General features: G+C 37.6%; 1 long non-coding RNA gene across 2 annotated transcripts; it reads left to right on the forward strand.

Annotated features, from left to right (window-relative positions):
- The first annotated feature begins 1,168 nt into the window (after positions 1-1,168).
- On the forward strand, positions 1,169-16,221 carry LOC140520450 (uncharacterized). 2 transcript variants are annotated; one of them, XR_011972504.1, is made up of 4 exons: positions 1,169-1,666; positions 11,511-11,599; positions 11,678-11,758; positions 15,949-16,221. It is a non-coding gene; the product is annotated as an uncharacterized lncRNA (long non-coding RNA). The 2 variants fall into 2 exon arrangements; XR_011972505.1 differs by lacking the exon at positions 1,169-1,666 and adding an exon at positions 6,319-6,640.
- The last annotated feature ends 257 nt before the right edge of the window (positions 16,222-16,478 follow it).

A 16,478-nucleotide genomic window follows, 5' to 3' on the forward strand; every position in this document is an offset into this window, starting at 1 on the left:
CTCTGTATATTTGAGAAAGGAAGCTTTTATCAGGCCTAATTTTTTCAAAGTGATAATTAATATTTCCTTCTATAATATTTTCTACTCTATTTATCTCCTACACTTTATCCTTTCACCCTTTCCATCCTCAAAAGTGTCTTTCTTCTGACTACTGTCTCCCCCAACGCTTTCTCCTTTTTACCAGCTCCTGCTTCCCCTCCTACTTTCCTGTAGGGTAAGATAGATTTCCATACCTAACTGATTGTATACATTGCTCCCTCTTGGAGCCAATTCCAATGAGAGTAAAGTTCAAGAATCACCCCCCATCCTGTATCTTTCCCTCTACTGTAAAATCTCTTTTGTGTGAAATAATATATCTTGTTCTATCTCTCCTTTCCTTTTTCTCCTAGTGCATCCCTCTTTCTCACCCCTAAATTTAATTTTTTAAGATAAAGATCCCATCATATTCAACTCATGCTCATGACCTGTGTCTATGTATGCTCTTCTTAATTGCCCTAAGTATGAGAGAGTTCTTGGGAATTACAAGTATCACCTTCCCTTTTAATGTAAACAGTTTAACCTAATTGCATCGTTTCTTGTTTCTCTCTCATATTTACCTTTCTAGGCTTCTCTTGAGTCTTGTATGGGGAAGTCAAATTTTCTATTTTGCTTTGTTGTTTTTAACTGGAATGCTTGAAAGTCCTCTCTTTCACTGAATGTCCATTTTCCCTGTTAAGATATTATACTCAGTTTTGTTGGGTAGGTTATTTTTCCTTGTAATCCTAGCTCCTTTGCTCTCTAGAATATCATATTCGAAACTCTTTGATTCTTTAATGTAGAATCTGCTAAATCTTTTGTGATTCTGACTGTGGCTCCATTGATATTTGAATTTTTCTTTCTCTTTGTTTGCAATGTTTTTTCCTTGATCTGGGAGCTCTGAAACTTTGCTATAATATTCTTGGGAATTTTCATGTTGTGATCTCTTTCAGGAAGTGATTGGTGAATTATTTCCATTTCTATTTTAGCCTCTGGTTCTAGAATAAAAGTACAGTACTCTTTCATGATTTCTTGAAATATGATATCTAGGTTCTTGTTTTGATCATGGCTTTCAGCTAGTCCAATAATCCTGAAATTATCTCTTCTAAATCTGAAGTCTTCAGTTCTTCCAAAGCAATATGATCCAAAAGGAGGTGTATTTTTCTACTCTCCTGGCCTATGCTCTGATCTGTGAGTGACTATAAGCATTCTTTTCTGCCCTGAAACTGTGACCAAGGTCCCCAACTCCCCTATGGCTAAAAACCCTGGTTTTCTAGTGTTGCTCCTCAACCTGGGATTTTGACACAGGATTGCCACCTGAATCTAAGCATGAGCAATGCAATAGAGACCTGCTTCCAGTGCCAGCAAAGGGACCCCTGTAATCTCCTTCTGACCAGTTGTGCAATCACCTTACTGGCTGTGAGCTGAAAACCTTTGAAGCTACTGCACCTACAGCTGATTCACTTGCCCCTAAGGCATACTGCTTGTTTACTGGAGTGTGGCTTAGGCTAGCACAACCTGTGCTGGACATTACTTTCTTCTCACCTGAGTGTCACAGACATTTTCTGATGGCCTTCTAAGTTGCCTTGGACTGGAAAATTATTTCACCATATCCTTTCCTGGTGTCTGTTGCTCCAGAATTTGTTTTTAGGTAAGTGTTATTTAAAGTTCTTTGGATGGGAATTTGGGAGGCAGAGGTGAGAAGGGAAAATATTTTAAAGATGTGGAAAGTCCATAGAAAAGGAATGGCATCAAGTTAAAAATGCATGGCATGAATAATAGCAAAAAAACTGACTGGATTTTTAAATTGTAAAAAGACTGGGAGTCCTGAGACCATGTTTGAAAGATAGTGACTCCCAATAGATCTAGGTGATCATTAGACCATGGTCCCAACCTCAAATTGGAGGTTTCTCATATTGGATTCTACCCTGAGGAACATGATTTTCCTGGCAAGAAAGGGAAGACTGTTCTTCTGTGCTTATAAGCTTCTTCCAGAACAAAGCAAATAAGGGAAAATTAAAGTTTAGAGTATTGCAATATTATTGAATAGTAAGAGAAAACAAATTCAAAGAATACTCCCAAACAGTGTCCTAGTGAGCCCATAGTTTGTCTCCACTTTTCAGACTTGTTTCAAATTATCTTCCAAAGAATTACAAAAGAAATATTCTTAATATTCAAGTCTGACTAAATTCCTTTGCTGTTCAAAATCCTGCTTGGCATCTCCATAATATATTGAATTAAATACAAACTTTTCCTGGAGTTGTAAGTCCTATATCATTGGTCTTCTATTTATACTTCCAACTTTATTTCACATAACTTCCCTTCCTGAATTCTGTATGTTTCAGCTAACCTGTATTACTATCAGTTCCTCAAAACTGGCACCTCTATACATTCACACAAGTTATTTCCCTACTTGGAACAACTCACCCATCACCTTCAACTCTCATAAATTATCTTCCTTCAAGTCTCAGCACAGTTTACTCACTATGTGAAGTGATTTTATTTTCTGCACAAGTATTAATACTTTCTCCTTCCTCAATTTTCCTTTTTTTAAAAACAGACAACTACCTGATAGACAGGTTGAATTGAATTCTTTCTTCTGACATATACTTGCTTTATGACTCTAGAAAAGTTAAGGGAATCTCTAATGCTTTAAATTGTTGTTGTAGAGAACTTTCCTCACAAAGAGCTTCCTACACTGATGAAATCATAGGAATGGCTCATATACCACATATAAGCACACACACATGTATACAGTACACATGTGCCTAGTCATATACATATATGCATATCTATCTGTGTTTATATACATATATGGAATATGTGTGTGTGTGTGTAGACAGTTTCTCTAAGAAAATGTAAACGGCACAAAGGCAAGGACCATTTAATATTTGCATTCATATCCCCAACACTTAAAACAGTGCCTGGAACATGGAAAGCACTTAACTGTTTGTTAAAGTAAGTTGAATATGTGAAGACATATAGACACAATAGAGTAAATGAAAGAGAATGAAAACAATGACTATAGTAAAAAAAACAATAATAAGAAACAATATCCAATAACAGAAAATGAGATCAGAAGGTGACAAAGAAGCAAACATGGCATCTGTTAACTAGTGTATGGGGCATCCCCCTTCATAGACAGACATTTTATTAGCAGATAGTGCAGAAAAGGAATCTTCATGGGAGGAAAGCAACTTAGGTCTGATGACTTTACAGAAAGAGACTCCTGAGAAAAATTTGGGCCATTTGAAAGGAGTTCAAAGGCAAAAGCACTGAATTAACAAAGCAAAACAAAGAAACAAATACTGAACAGTTAGGTAGCATAGTGGATAGAACACCTGCCCTGCAGTTTGAAAGACCTGAATTCAAATTTGGCCTCAAACACTAGTTGTGTGTCCTTGGTAAGTAACACCTCTGATTGCTCCCCGAAATGAAAACAAAACACTAAATTAAATTCAAGATGACTTCAGGTATCTTTGTCAACCAGTTTATTTATGCAAGAATGTTTTTTAGGGTTTCAGTGACTGGTGATAGCTTGGGACACTCCAAATCTAGGAACATTTGGGGACTACAGTAAAACTGCATACAGTTTAATTTTGTTAGATCTGACACAGCTATAAAATTTTTTGCAGGATGGGTTAACCCTACTTAGGTTAACTTAGGTTTACCTAGTTTTACTTAGGTTTAACTTTACTTAGGTTTAACCTTAGTTGATGGGTCACTAGTAACAAGAAGGCCCCAATGTGAAGCTTTATAATTTAAATTAGAAACTTATCAGATAGGACATACAGGAGTTTACGGGCTCCAGCCTCTAGCAGGTTCACTCTTGATCTGGACAGCCTGAAGGACAGCAATGGAGACATGAAAGGGGTTAATTAATTTATTCTTCACAAAGGGGTTGCTGATAATGGGAGCACTAACTCCTACAGTATCCTCTAATTACTCTTCTCATAGGGGCAGGTGACAATAAAAGTAGGAGTACAAATTCCTAGCATACCGTAAGTTTCAATGGGGACCAGTCGAGACACACATAGCATTCCAGCTGTCATTTACCCTAAGTCTTGATGGGGACTGGTCAAGGCAGGAACAGATATATATTTTTCACTTACTGATCAGTGCTCACTTGATTTATGGAGAAACACACAAAGAAGGCAATTTGCCAACAATAGCCTCACAAATTTATATTAACTTTAACAATAACACGGTAACTTAGCACAGAGCATGTGCAGTAGGTGTTTACAACTTTTGTTTACATCATCTTAAGATTATAATATGATGTGCAAGCGTGATGATATTGTTTACAAGCCATGAACCTGGGAACTTGTAGATTGTTTATGACTATAGATCCTGGAAGCTAGTATCTAAAAAAGAATAATAAAATAAACCTTACATAGAAATCTAAAGATCCAAAGAACAAGAAAAATATCTTCCACCTGAAGAGGGAAGATGATGCCAAAAATAGAAGCACAACAAAGACTGTTTTGCCCTGATGAAAAAAGTCCACTAGAAATGCTTCTTAAGGGAAGAAGAAGTAGGCAAATTCTGGGGGTGGCTGCGGGGCTGCTGTGAGCTTCATTGAGAAAGCAGGATACTGCTGTGTGGAGAGCTGGAGAGGTTCATTTTATTGCTCTTTAGTGCTATTACAATGTCATATCTTACTGAGTACCAACAAGACTTGCCAATCCCTTATCTAGGTCCTGCTTCACTTGAAGGAAACTCTTTAATATTGGGAAGGTTATTTGAGAAAGAATTCTACTTTTCCTTGTGATAAGGGCTATTAGGGCTTAGTTGCATTGCCCAGAGAGAAGATCTGAGGAGCTCTGTAATTTAAAAGTCAACTATTTGTTGCTAAAACAACTTAACACAGGTTTAGGGTTCAATCAAGGGAAATGGCCTGGAAGGTGTCCATTTCAGGCTTAGACTTCATGCTTCAATATACTTTACCAAGAGAGTTTAATTCTTATTAAGCTGCCTATTTATAAAATAGAAGGGTCTTTTTCTAGCTAGAGGGTGGAGAGCCTCAAAGGAGGAACAGGTGATGCACTGGACTATTCCCAAAATTAACCCATCCCATATGGGCTTGAGAACTTAGGTTCATGTACTCATTTGCCTCACCTCTATGTTTCTGTGTGTATATATCCACTTCTGCTATCCTCACAGAGACTATGTTATTATTAGGGGAATTCCCCATTATTAGGGGAATATGGCCCAGTATTGTGGGTAGATTGTTATTAGTGTTTTAATTAGTCCTACTTCTGCTTTCTGCTGAGTTAATCTTGAGTTCTATTTGCCTTTTCCTTCACATTAAGCAAATATTCCATGAGACAATGAGGGATTTGAATAAATGGGAAGTACATCAATGGGGAATTATGAGCTAGGATGATGAGCAATAGGAAGGTAGATTTTTTCCACACTACTATACACATCCACATCCTTAGGATTATCCTTAGGAATTTGAGAATTAATGAGAGAGGCCTGGATACACCTCAGATATTCTGTCACTAGGAAAAGTTCCTAGCCCTACCAACATGAGGATAGGCTGAGGCAAATGAGAGTACAGAGAAGGAAAGAGATGAAGGTTTATGTGTCTCTTTCTCAGATACCATGCTCTTGTATCAACCTAACATTGTGAGTAGATCATCTCCTCTCTTAGGTTTTCCTTGTAAAGATAATAGAAGCTTTATGTGATGGGAAAGGAAAAGTTTGCTTTTGTAAGAGCTTTTAGTAAAAAATAATTATTGAAATGAATGTAGGGCCACAGGTGACCACAATGTAGAAAGCAGGAAACAATAAATTAATGTGTGGGTATAGACAGCCTGGGGATTGGGACAGGGTGTGAGTCTTTAAGAAATAAGAGGAAGAATCTTTGTCCCACTTAGCAAATGATGAAATAAACTTACTTCCCTCAGAGAGGCAGGAGATTGAAGATATGAGGTGTTGGATATAGGGTATTTCATGGGGATTTTCTTAAAAATTTTTCTGTTAAGGGTTCATTGTGACTGGAGGTACCCCTTGATAGGCAAGAAGTTATATCAGAAAATATCTGTGGTGGGAAACAAATGGTATCAATTTTTTAATTTTTTTTTAAACAGTAGTAGAAGGAATGAGAGATGGTATGTTTGACCTTCCTATATAGCCAGTAATTACGGTTTAAAGGAAGAGGCCATATCTTTCTATTCTAGGGTAGAATGAACCTATGTATCTCTGTCTCAGCTACTAGTATTGAGTTTAGCATTATCTACTTCATCTCTAGGGATGTACTTCTTTTGTACTGTATTTTGTATTGTGTTGTCCTCTAAGGCAAGTGATTGGAATGTTTGTGTAGAATGGGTATCCTCTATAAATCTAAGGTAGAAGCTGGGACAATCATTTTTAATTCTAAAAGGGAGAAGGGCAAACATGATTTTCTAAAGGCAAACTCTCACCCTGACCTCTTTGGAACAAAAATAGAAAAGCAAGTCTCACCCATCATTAGCTTTTGAAACAAAGAATGTCTTTTCTCCTTTGTAGAAATATCCCTTCATTGGTGCCTAGGATGAAAGAACCCATCCATCTTAAATCACAGCGAAGAGGAGCAGGGAGTACTGAGCTGTGCTTTGCTGACTTGTTCTTGGGCCTAGAGGTTTGACTCTAAGTGAACAGCTTGTGATGGACATAGGGTCACCCTGTGGGCACTACAAGATATTCCAAATTTACTATGACCAGAAGGACTAAGTTGATGGCATCTGGGAAGAACTTTTCTGGGTTAATTAGGAGTTGGAGTTCACCAATAGAGATTCTAGAGGCTTTATCATTATAATGATGAATAGAAAGCCTCCACTGTCTTAGAATGGCAAGGCATGGAAAATGACCTTGGATAATAACCTCCATTCTATTTACTTGGGTAAAACATTTATGCAGACAAACAAATACAAATTGGTTATTAGTCTAGGCCTTTGCCAACCCAGATAATGATTTTGTTTTAAAGTCAGGGAGCCCTGGGTTCAAATTAAATTTTTGGCAAAATAAGACATCATGCAAACCCTCCTTGCCTTAGACAATCAATCACAATAGCAAGCAATGAACATTTATTAAAAGTCTACTATATGCCAAGCATTGTTCTAAGCTCAGGGGGTACCAAAAGAGGCAAAAGACAATCCTTCCTCTCAAGGAATTTGGAATTTATTAGGGAGACATCATGCCAATAAATATATACAAAACAAACTATATAAAACAGGAAATAATTAAGAGACTGAAGACACTGAAATAGACAGTTTTTTAAGACTATGTAGTGTTGAGTAGTTACTTGTTTCTTTTTTAATTTTATTTATTTTATTCTGAACTTAAGAAATGAAACTAGAATTTCCATAATGTAGTAGAATAGGGGAAAATATTACACACACAACTGCAAATCAATTATGCACAATTTTCTATTACTTTGAAATATAAAGTTGACATGTAAATTTCCCCTTTTTTTCTTCACTCCCTTACCCCTCTCCTAGACATGGCTACCATTAGACACAAATACATATATGTATATATGTATGAGTACATGTATGTATATAAGTATGTTTGTAAAACCATTCTATACATACTTCTATTTATTAGTTCCTTCTCTGGATGCAAATGGTATCTTCCTTCATATGTCCTTTGTAGTTACTTTGGATATTTGTAGAATCAAAATAACTTAGTCACTCAAAGTTGTTCTTAAAACAATATTGTTACTGTATTCAGAGGGAACTCTTGATTTTGCTCATTTCACTCTTCTTTATTTCATACAAATCTATCCATGTTTTTTCTTCCTAAAATCATCAAACTCATTTCTTAAACAACAGGAGTATAATATCACAATCATATACTACAAGTTCTTTAGTCATTCCCCAATTGACAGGCATTCCCATAATTTTCAGTTCTTTGTCATCACAAAGAAAACTGCTGTAAATATTTTAGAACATAGAGATTCTTTTCCATTTTTCCTAATCTTCTTGGGAAACAACCTAAGAGTGGTATTTCTGGGTCAAAGGTTACATTCGTTAGAGTGTATAATGCCAAAGAACTATTGATGCCATTATTTCATGAAGGAGGCTCAGTGTAATTAATACCAGAGGACGGGTTCATTGTTTTCTTTGATCCAGGGTCTCCATATTTATCTCCATATCCATATGCTCCAGCGGGCATACTGGAGTCCCAACTTCATACAAAACTCTAAGCAATGGATCCTCCTTCCTTCTGGGAGAGGCCTGGTGGCAACCCAGTTTAATATCCAAAGTTTGTGAGAAAGATGGAAGAAGTGGAACCCTAATGCAGAGCTCAGGAAGGAAACTTATTTTTATTGATACAGTGAGCTCTCCAAAATTGTAAAAATCTTCTTGCCAGGTCTCTCATACACCTAAAGAGTTTTACAGGGTCCACAAAACAGTTCTCTTCAGTCTCAGGGCAAAGTGCTCAAGGATTTTGGGAGGGGACAGAGGTGGTAGTGAGATGTCATCTCAATTTGGTAAGAGCAGAAGCTAGGACCACACTTGACATATTTCCTGTCCTTCCTTTCCATTTTCTATGAGATAAAAATACTTGTCCAGAGTCAAAGAATCAGAGCATGGACAGAATTTAAAAATGGGAAGGGACCTCTGCTGTTATTTGGTCCAACCCACATGTGAAAAAAAAAACCCATGTCTGTGATACAGAGCAAATGGCCTCCCATCTTAGCTTGAAAATCTCCAGTGAAGAGGAACATACCACATCCTGTGGATGATTATCTCATTTGTGGTCAGCTCTTGTTTTTAGAAAGTTTTTTTTTTTTTTTAACACCAAGCCTCAATATCACTTTTCAGTCTGCCACTCATTGCCCTTGTTTCTGCCAACTACAGTGAAAAAGAACAAGTCTGATCATTCATAAGATAACTTCTTTAATTCTGAAGACAGTTTTCATGTTCCCTCTCAATCCTATGTTCTTAACTAAAAAAAACCAATTCCCATAGTCAATTGTCTAATTGCACTGAATCAATACTCTTTGCATGGCTATGCAGGCTTCTCAAGTGTTGGCATCTTCAAAATCCACCTATTCCTTACCAATAAAGATGCAAGAGGGAAAGAAAATTCTTGAAATATGGACAGAGGGACTAAAATTGGTAGAAAGCATGAAAGTTTCCTATGGTTAGACTTCCTACTAAATATCTGTTATGTTAGTTCTGTGGCAAACTCTTTAGAATACAAAGATTTGACAATGACCTTGCTTTCAAGAGGCCTGCAGTCTACTAGGAAGAAGGTTCTATACATCAGTTTATGATAACAGAATAATTGGTATTTCCTCTTTGTACTTATATCAAGATGTTATCAGAAATGTGAAAAGGCCAATATCATTTGCATGTGAAGTTTGGGGCATTCCAGGGAAAGTCAAGAAAGGATTCATTAAAGAAGTGAGTTGAGTTTTGAAGGAAGCGATGGACTATAACAAACCTAGATATGTGGTGATTGTGAAAGGGAAAGAACAAAAACAGGAAAGAATTCATTCAAAGCATGGAAGATGGGATAGGTCAGAATGGGAAGAGAGGATGGAGAATAGTCCATTTCAGCCAAGATGTAGAGGAAATGAAATGGAATAGTGTGAGATAAGTTGGAAAGGGAGGTTGGAGCCCAATGGTGGAGAGTCTTGAATGCCAGAACATGGGATTTATACCTTGCTCTTTAGATGATGGGGAATCATTAAAATGTGTCCAGTACCCTACCTTAAAGCAGAAGCCTGTATTTGGACTTTTTACATGCACATGTTATTAAGCCAAGTGTTATATGGCTTTAATTAGAACAAAGAACCCTCAATTTGTTAATGCCTTGATCCACTGAGAGTCAAAGGCCACATCTGGAAGCATGCCTTTTATTCCATGCTAACTTGTTGAGAGATGGTTTATAGTTCCAGTTTATAGTCCAGTTTTCTGGACTTTGTACACTGTGTAATGGAAAGGAAACTGGACTCAGAAAGAGGATATTTGGCTGTACATCTACCACAGACACTGACTGACTCCTTCAATTTGGACAAGTCACCTTGCTTGTTAGAATGACAATTTCCTCATATATAAAATAGAGATAGTAATATTTGTATTACCCACTGAGGAGTTAATGATTATGAGGATCAGATTAGATAATGCAAAAAAGTCCATGCACATTCTCTGGGTAACTTGATCTGCTCTATTCATTTTTTATGTCTTTGTTCTCTTCAGTGACATTTCTACTTTTTTATAAGCACATTGAGAACTGGAATAATAACATTCAAGGATAAGATATCCATCATTTTTAATGGTGAAAGGAGTTTGCAATAAAAATATTTCTCTTCTCTTTTATCTGTTTGTTGACCTTCTTCCACTTTCATTCTTGCATGTCTTTATAATATCTTTGCTTAGTTAGGTCTCTTGCCAAGTTTTGGGAAAAATTGGCTCATTCTGGATAGAATTTTGGGAATAAGTATATAGTCTAAACACCTGTTGCCTTTGGCTTTACCCTAGAGGAGGGATTTTTGAGAACTCTATAGTTTAGCAGAGTTCCTATGGCACAAACAGGCATGTAGATACTTATTGATTGACTGATGGAAGGTAACTAGTGTCTCTTAATAGAAGATACAGATCTGGTTCACCCAGAAGAGAATAGATCCAGAAGACCATTGCAGACCTAGCTTTCCAGCTGAGAAAAACATCAAAATTAGCTTTAGTAAAGAAAAGATGAGAAGACAAATTTATCTCCCAAGGAGAAATAAAATATTATAAACTCTATAAAGATATCGTAAAGCTGATGGTACAAAGGTTTGTTTGTCCTTGGAAAAAGAGACAGACAACTTTCTTCTAATGATTATGTCATATCTTAGATCAAATAGACTTCTTCAATTCTTAAAACGTCTTCCATCACCTCCTCTTCTTTGCTGCCCTTGAAAACGGAGGGTTTGTTAATTCTCATAAGAAATACTGCCACTTGCATATGGTAAATATTCTCTCAGAACTCTTTCTTTTCTGTGGTGTTATATATTTACCCTAAAATTGCACAGGTTGCTGATTATTGATTGTGTAACCTAGAGAGAAGAGAAACTGGATCTGTGGATGCGAGTTTTTCAAATCTACTTTTGAGGATTCACTTTCTTGCATAAGGCTCCCTAGCTTAGCTTCAAATCAATGTACAATTTTCTTTTCAATCAGACTTTCAAAATATGTGGTCTCCATTCTTGTAAATGGGTGAGGTTTTCCCTGAGCTCTCTAGGGACCCAGATTGAGAGATTCCCCATTACTTCCAGGGGAAGTTCTGGCCCAGATCCTTCGCTGAAGGACTTTTGCCTGTGACAAAAGCTGCCTGAACCAAAATATTCAACTTGATCCTCCCCATCTCAAACTACTTGAGGCCAGAGGACAGGAAAGGAACCCAAATGACTTGGACTCTTCTCTAGTTACATAATATGTGGGATTGTTTAGAATTGCAATATGTAGAGCAATACTTCCTTTTGACATCTCAGTGTTCCTTTTTGTTTAATCTTCTAGCCATATAAATAGAGGGACAACTGTGGGATCTTCAGAAACTTTCTTCTGTCAGCTTGAAGAGTGTAGGAACTGAAGTGAACGCAGTCAAGGTAAACTGAAACTGACCCAACCTGGTCTGGCTTCACTCTCTTTAACTGGCCTCCTCTCACCTTTCTTATGTTTCTCAGGTTTTACCCAACTGGTCACCATGAGGATGCTCTATTTGATGTTTATGATGGTCTTTGAAATCTTCTCCTCTGCTGATGGAGGTAAGGTGTAGGCTGAATATCAAAAAGGAGAGAGTATGGGTATGGAAGATGGGCTCTTCCTTGGCCTTTATAAGTTATTTGATAGCAGTCCCTGCTGACCCTGGGATTAAGGCTGGAACCTTTGTACCTCTAATTAAATTTAAGGAAAAAGCTGTATCCATTTAGTCTTAAGTCCATATATTGTTAGATGGACAAATGATACATTTATTCCAAGACAATTAAGGTTTGGGAAGATGGGGGATGATATATTCTTGAAAGATTCTTATCTTCCATTCTTCTTCCATAGCAATAATCTAAGTGATGCATACAGGCTTCTGGAGCCTGTAATGATGCTGTTTGCCAAAAATTCTTTTAGTGGATGTCTGAGGTCTCCCACCATAGAAAAAAGAATATTCCTAGATTATCCTGGAACTTCCTGGGGTCTAAATAGCTCATCCCACATTTAACTCATACTATGAGAATACAACTATCCTCAGACTCAAGTTCTGCATAAATGGATCCATTAACTTTTATGGTATTAGAGTCAAATTTCAGAGTATCCCCTTCTGAGTTTGGAGATCCAGTGCTCTCATGACATTCTCATTCACTTGTATCATACTACTATAGTCAAAGTGTTCAGTTATGGGGTTGAAGGCTCTAATTTGAAGTTTCCTGCTAGTATTTTAAAGAGATGAGAGTTGGTTCCAGTCAGTATTGACACTTCAGCATAGAGAACAATTGCTGAACAGCAACAATCCCTGAATAATGGATCCACACAAAGCCTAGTCACTCTAACAACTACATAGAACCACATAATTTGTGAGTTGGCAAGGACTCCAGTAGCCATCAAGCTCAGCTTACACACCAAAGGAACTCCCACTAAACTATAGCCAATATTTATTGTTCAGTGCCAATTGAAAACCTCCAAGGAGCATCTATTTTCCAGGACAGTTTTTTTTTCCAGTGTGATATTTCACATTGTCTTCTATATTTTTATTCTTTTGGTTTTGCTTTGTAATTTCTTCATTTCTCATGAAGTCATTAGCTTCCATATGCTGCATCTGCTCATTCAGTGAGCTTTTGAACTTCCTTTTCCCTTTGGCTAATTCTGCTTTGTATGGCATTTTTCTCCTCATTTGCTTTTTTGGACCTCTTTTGTCAATTGTGTTAGCCTATTTTTAAAGGTTCATTTTCTTCAAAATTTTTTTGGGTCTCCTTTAATAAGCTGTTGACTTGCTTTTGTGATTTTCTAGCATCGTTCTCACTTCCCTTCCCAATTTTTCCTCCACCTCTCTTACTTGATTTTCAAAATCCTTTGTGAGCTCTTTCATGGCCTAAGGCCATTGCATATTTATTTTGGAGGTTTTTTCTTCCTCATCTAAAAGGATGGAAGAAAATACCTGCTCACCAAGAAAGTGACCTTCTGTAGTCTTATTCTTTATCCCTTTTTGGGCATTTTCCCAGTCAGTTATTTGACTATTGAGTACTTTGTCAAGAGGAGGGTATACTCTGGGAAACTGTAAGTTCTCAGTTCCTTCAAGATGGCACAATCAAGGGAAAGGAGTTTACTTCTCTCCTGGCCTCCACACTGATTTGGGAGCAACCAAAAACTTTTCTGCCCAGAATCTGTGAGTAGAATTCCCCCACCAAAATGGCCTCCAGATCCCCCACACCAGTGCTCCTCCTCACCTCAGGACTGGGCTTGGGCCTGAGATTCAAATCAGCTGCTCAATTTCCCCAGGGTTTTTAGGTGGAGGACTCCAAAAATAGACGCTACAGCTGTAGTGGCTGCTGCCATTGGTCCAGACTGTGTTCCCTTCTCCTGGGTGAAGGAGCCCTCCCACTGACCTTTGAAGCTGCCTGTGGTATTTGTGGGTTGAGTAATCCAGGGACCCCAGCTGTTGCTGGTGGCACCCTGAAGCCTGTTCCATGTTCTTTCCCTGCAATGCCATGCAGATCACTCTGGGCTGAGCTCTGCTCCATGCCTGGTGCAATAGACCTTTCCTGTAGACCTCCCAGGCTGTCTTGGGCTGGTAATCTGTTTTACTCTGTCGTTTTGTGTTTTCTGCTGCTCTAGAATTTGTTTAGAGTCATTTTTTACAGGTATTTTATGGGCTATGTGAGGGAACTTTTACAGATCTGTCTTTCTGCTCCACCATCCTGCATCCACCCCTCAGTTTCTCCTTGATAATTTCTTAAAAGATGATGTCTAGGCTCTTTTTTGATCATGACGTTCAGGTAGTTCCATAATTTTTAAATTGTCTCTCCTGGATCTATTTTCCAGGTCAGTTGTTTTTCCAATGATGTTTCATATTATCTTCTATTTTTTTCATTCTTTTGACCCTATTTTATAATTTCTTCATTTCTCATAAAGTCATTGGTTCCATTTACTGCATTCTAATTTTGAATGGATTATTTTCTTCAGTGAGCTTCTGGACCTCCTTTTTCATTTGGCCAATTCTGCTTTTTTATGGCATTGTTCTCCTCATTGGCTTTTTGGACTTCTTTGGCTGTTTGGGTTACTCTGTTTTTTAATGTGTTATTTTTTTCTTCAGTATTATTTTGGGTCTCCTTTAGCAAACTGTTGACTTGATTTTCATGCTTTTCTTGCATCACCCTCATTTCTCTTTCAATTTTTTCTTTACTTCTCTTACTTGATTTCAAAATCCTTTATGAGCCCTTCCTTGGCCTATGAGCAATTCATATTTTTCTTGGAGGCTCTTGATGCAAAATCTTTGACTTCGTTGTTTTCTTCTGGTTGTATGTTTTGATCTTCTTTGTCATCGAAGTAAGATTCTATAGCCTGAGTTCTTTTATAATGCTTTTTCATCTTCCCAGCTAAATACTTGACTCTCTAACTCTTCATCAAAGTATAACTCAGCTTCCACTTGGGGTGTGGGTTTGGGTGGGTGTACTGTCCCATACTCTGGGATTTTGCATCAGCTGCTTAATTCCTCATTGTATATGGACCCAGAGCTCTGGAAGCAGCCTCTGACACTTCTGCTGCTGCCTCCATCACCAGTCACCACCAGCACCACCCAGAGTAGGGCTGGAACCAGCCAGACCATATGCTCCTCTTTCACCCAGGTCCCACAGAGTTTTCCCAATGACCTTTTTAGCATTTGTGAGTTGAGAAATCTGGAAACTGCCACAACTGCCAATGATTCCATCACCTGAGGTCTACTCCTGCTTATCTGTGCAGCCAATTTGGGATTGCGCACTGCTCTCTGCCTGGTGTGATACCCTCTTCCTGTTGACTCTCCAGGTTGTCTTGATTTGGAGATTTGTTTCACTTTGTCATTTTGTGTATATCTGTAGAATTTGTAGACAGTCATTTTTTACAGGTATTTGGAAGGCTTTGAGGGAGAACTCTTGGAATTCCTTGCTTTTACTACATTATCTTGGCTCCATCCCATCCAGTGATGCTGATTCTTTATTAACACTGGAACTGCTTCAGGAAAACTGAGACCTAAGGGAAGCCTTAATTTAGAAATTCATCCTGGCCATCATCACTCATCTTAATTTATGTCTTGCCACTGGATTTTGTTGACTCAGAAAGAGAGAATGAGGCTGATGACTTAGTATAACTGTCATTTAAATCCATTCTACATGTAAGTAAATATCTCACCCTCATGATGTCATTTATCCTGTTAGAGAAGGAAGGGAAAATAACAACATTAACAACTCTATAAGTGCTATTTTACTGATGTGGAAGTAACTTATCTTGGAAAACACAGCTAGTAAATATTTGAGGCCATATTCAAACTCTGGCTTTCCTGACTATAGGTCTAGTTCTCTGTCTAGAAGTAATAGGAGTGAGGCATACTACAACATGTGCTATACTACCAAAAGTCCAGATATAGTCTCTATCCCTATTTTATTTTCATTACAATCCTGTAAGTTAAGTCAGTGTGAGTATGGTGACTGCCATTTTGGAGATGATTAAGCAAAGGTACAAAGAGATGAGATAAATTTCATTGCCAAGAAATTTTCATTCTGGAATGGAATCCAGTTCTCCTTATTTCCAAGACCTAGGTCCTTTTCATTATCCTATATCACCTCATTTATTAGATTAATTTTTAAAAATCAAATAAATGAATATTGTGTATAGGGCTAAACTCTCAAATCTATGATTCAGATGACAATGGCAAATCTCTTTTTCTATGTGATTATAAAAAAGATTCTGAAACATATTTTTAATCTTTCCACAGTCCTGGCAACTAATTCTCTAGAATGCTATGAACTTGGGGCCTTATGTTCAAATAGACCATGTTACTCTGACCAATTTTATAAAGGACTTTGCCATCGTAAGGCAGTCTTTTGTTGTGCGTTACCTCCGTTCGATTAAAGAAAATACAAGCAAGAAATCCTGCTCTGAAGAAGCTTTGCAGTATGTGAGGATAAGAGGACAGGAGGTGGGAGAATTTGAAATCCAGAGCATGTTTGTTTTAATTTTAAATAAAGGAAATTTTATATTAAAAGTATGCTTTCTCAGGCAGAAATGATTCCTGGGGCTTTAGTATCTAAAGAGGTGAAATACTTGCAACCCACACCATAATAAGGGATTTATGTTTCCTTGTACAAAGGAGAGGTAGAATGACACAGAAGCCAGACTAAAGCCAAGAAGACCTGGATTCAAATTTCACCTCTGATATGTACAGCTATTGCACCCTGGATAAGTTACCACCTTTTGGTACTCCAACAAGAACTCTAACACTTTTAAGTTTCAGAAAAGTACAAA

Source organism: Notamacropus eugenii, chromosome 1 (genome assembly GCF_028372415.1).
Source record: "Notamacropus eugenii isolate mMacEug1 chromosome 1, mMacEug1.pri_v2, whole genome shotgun sequence".
Taxonomy (NCBI): Eukaryota; Metazoa; Chordata; class Mammalia; order Diprotodontia; family Macropodidae; genus Notamacropus; species Notamacropus eugenii.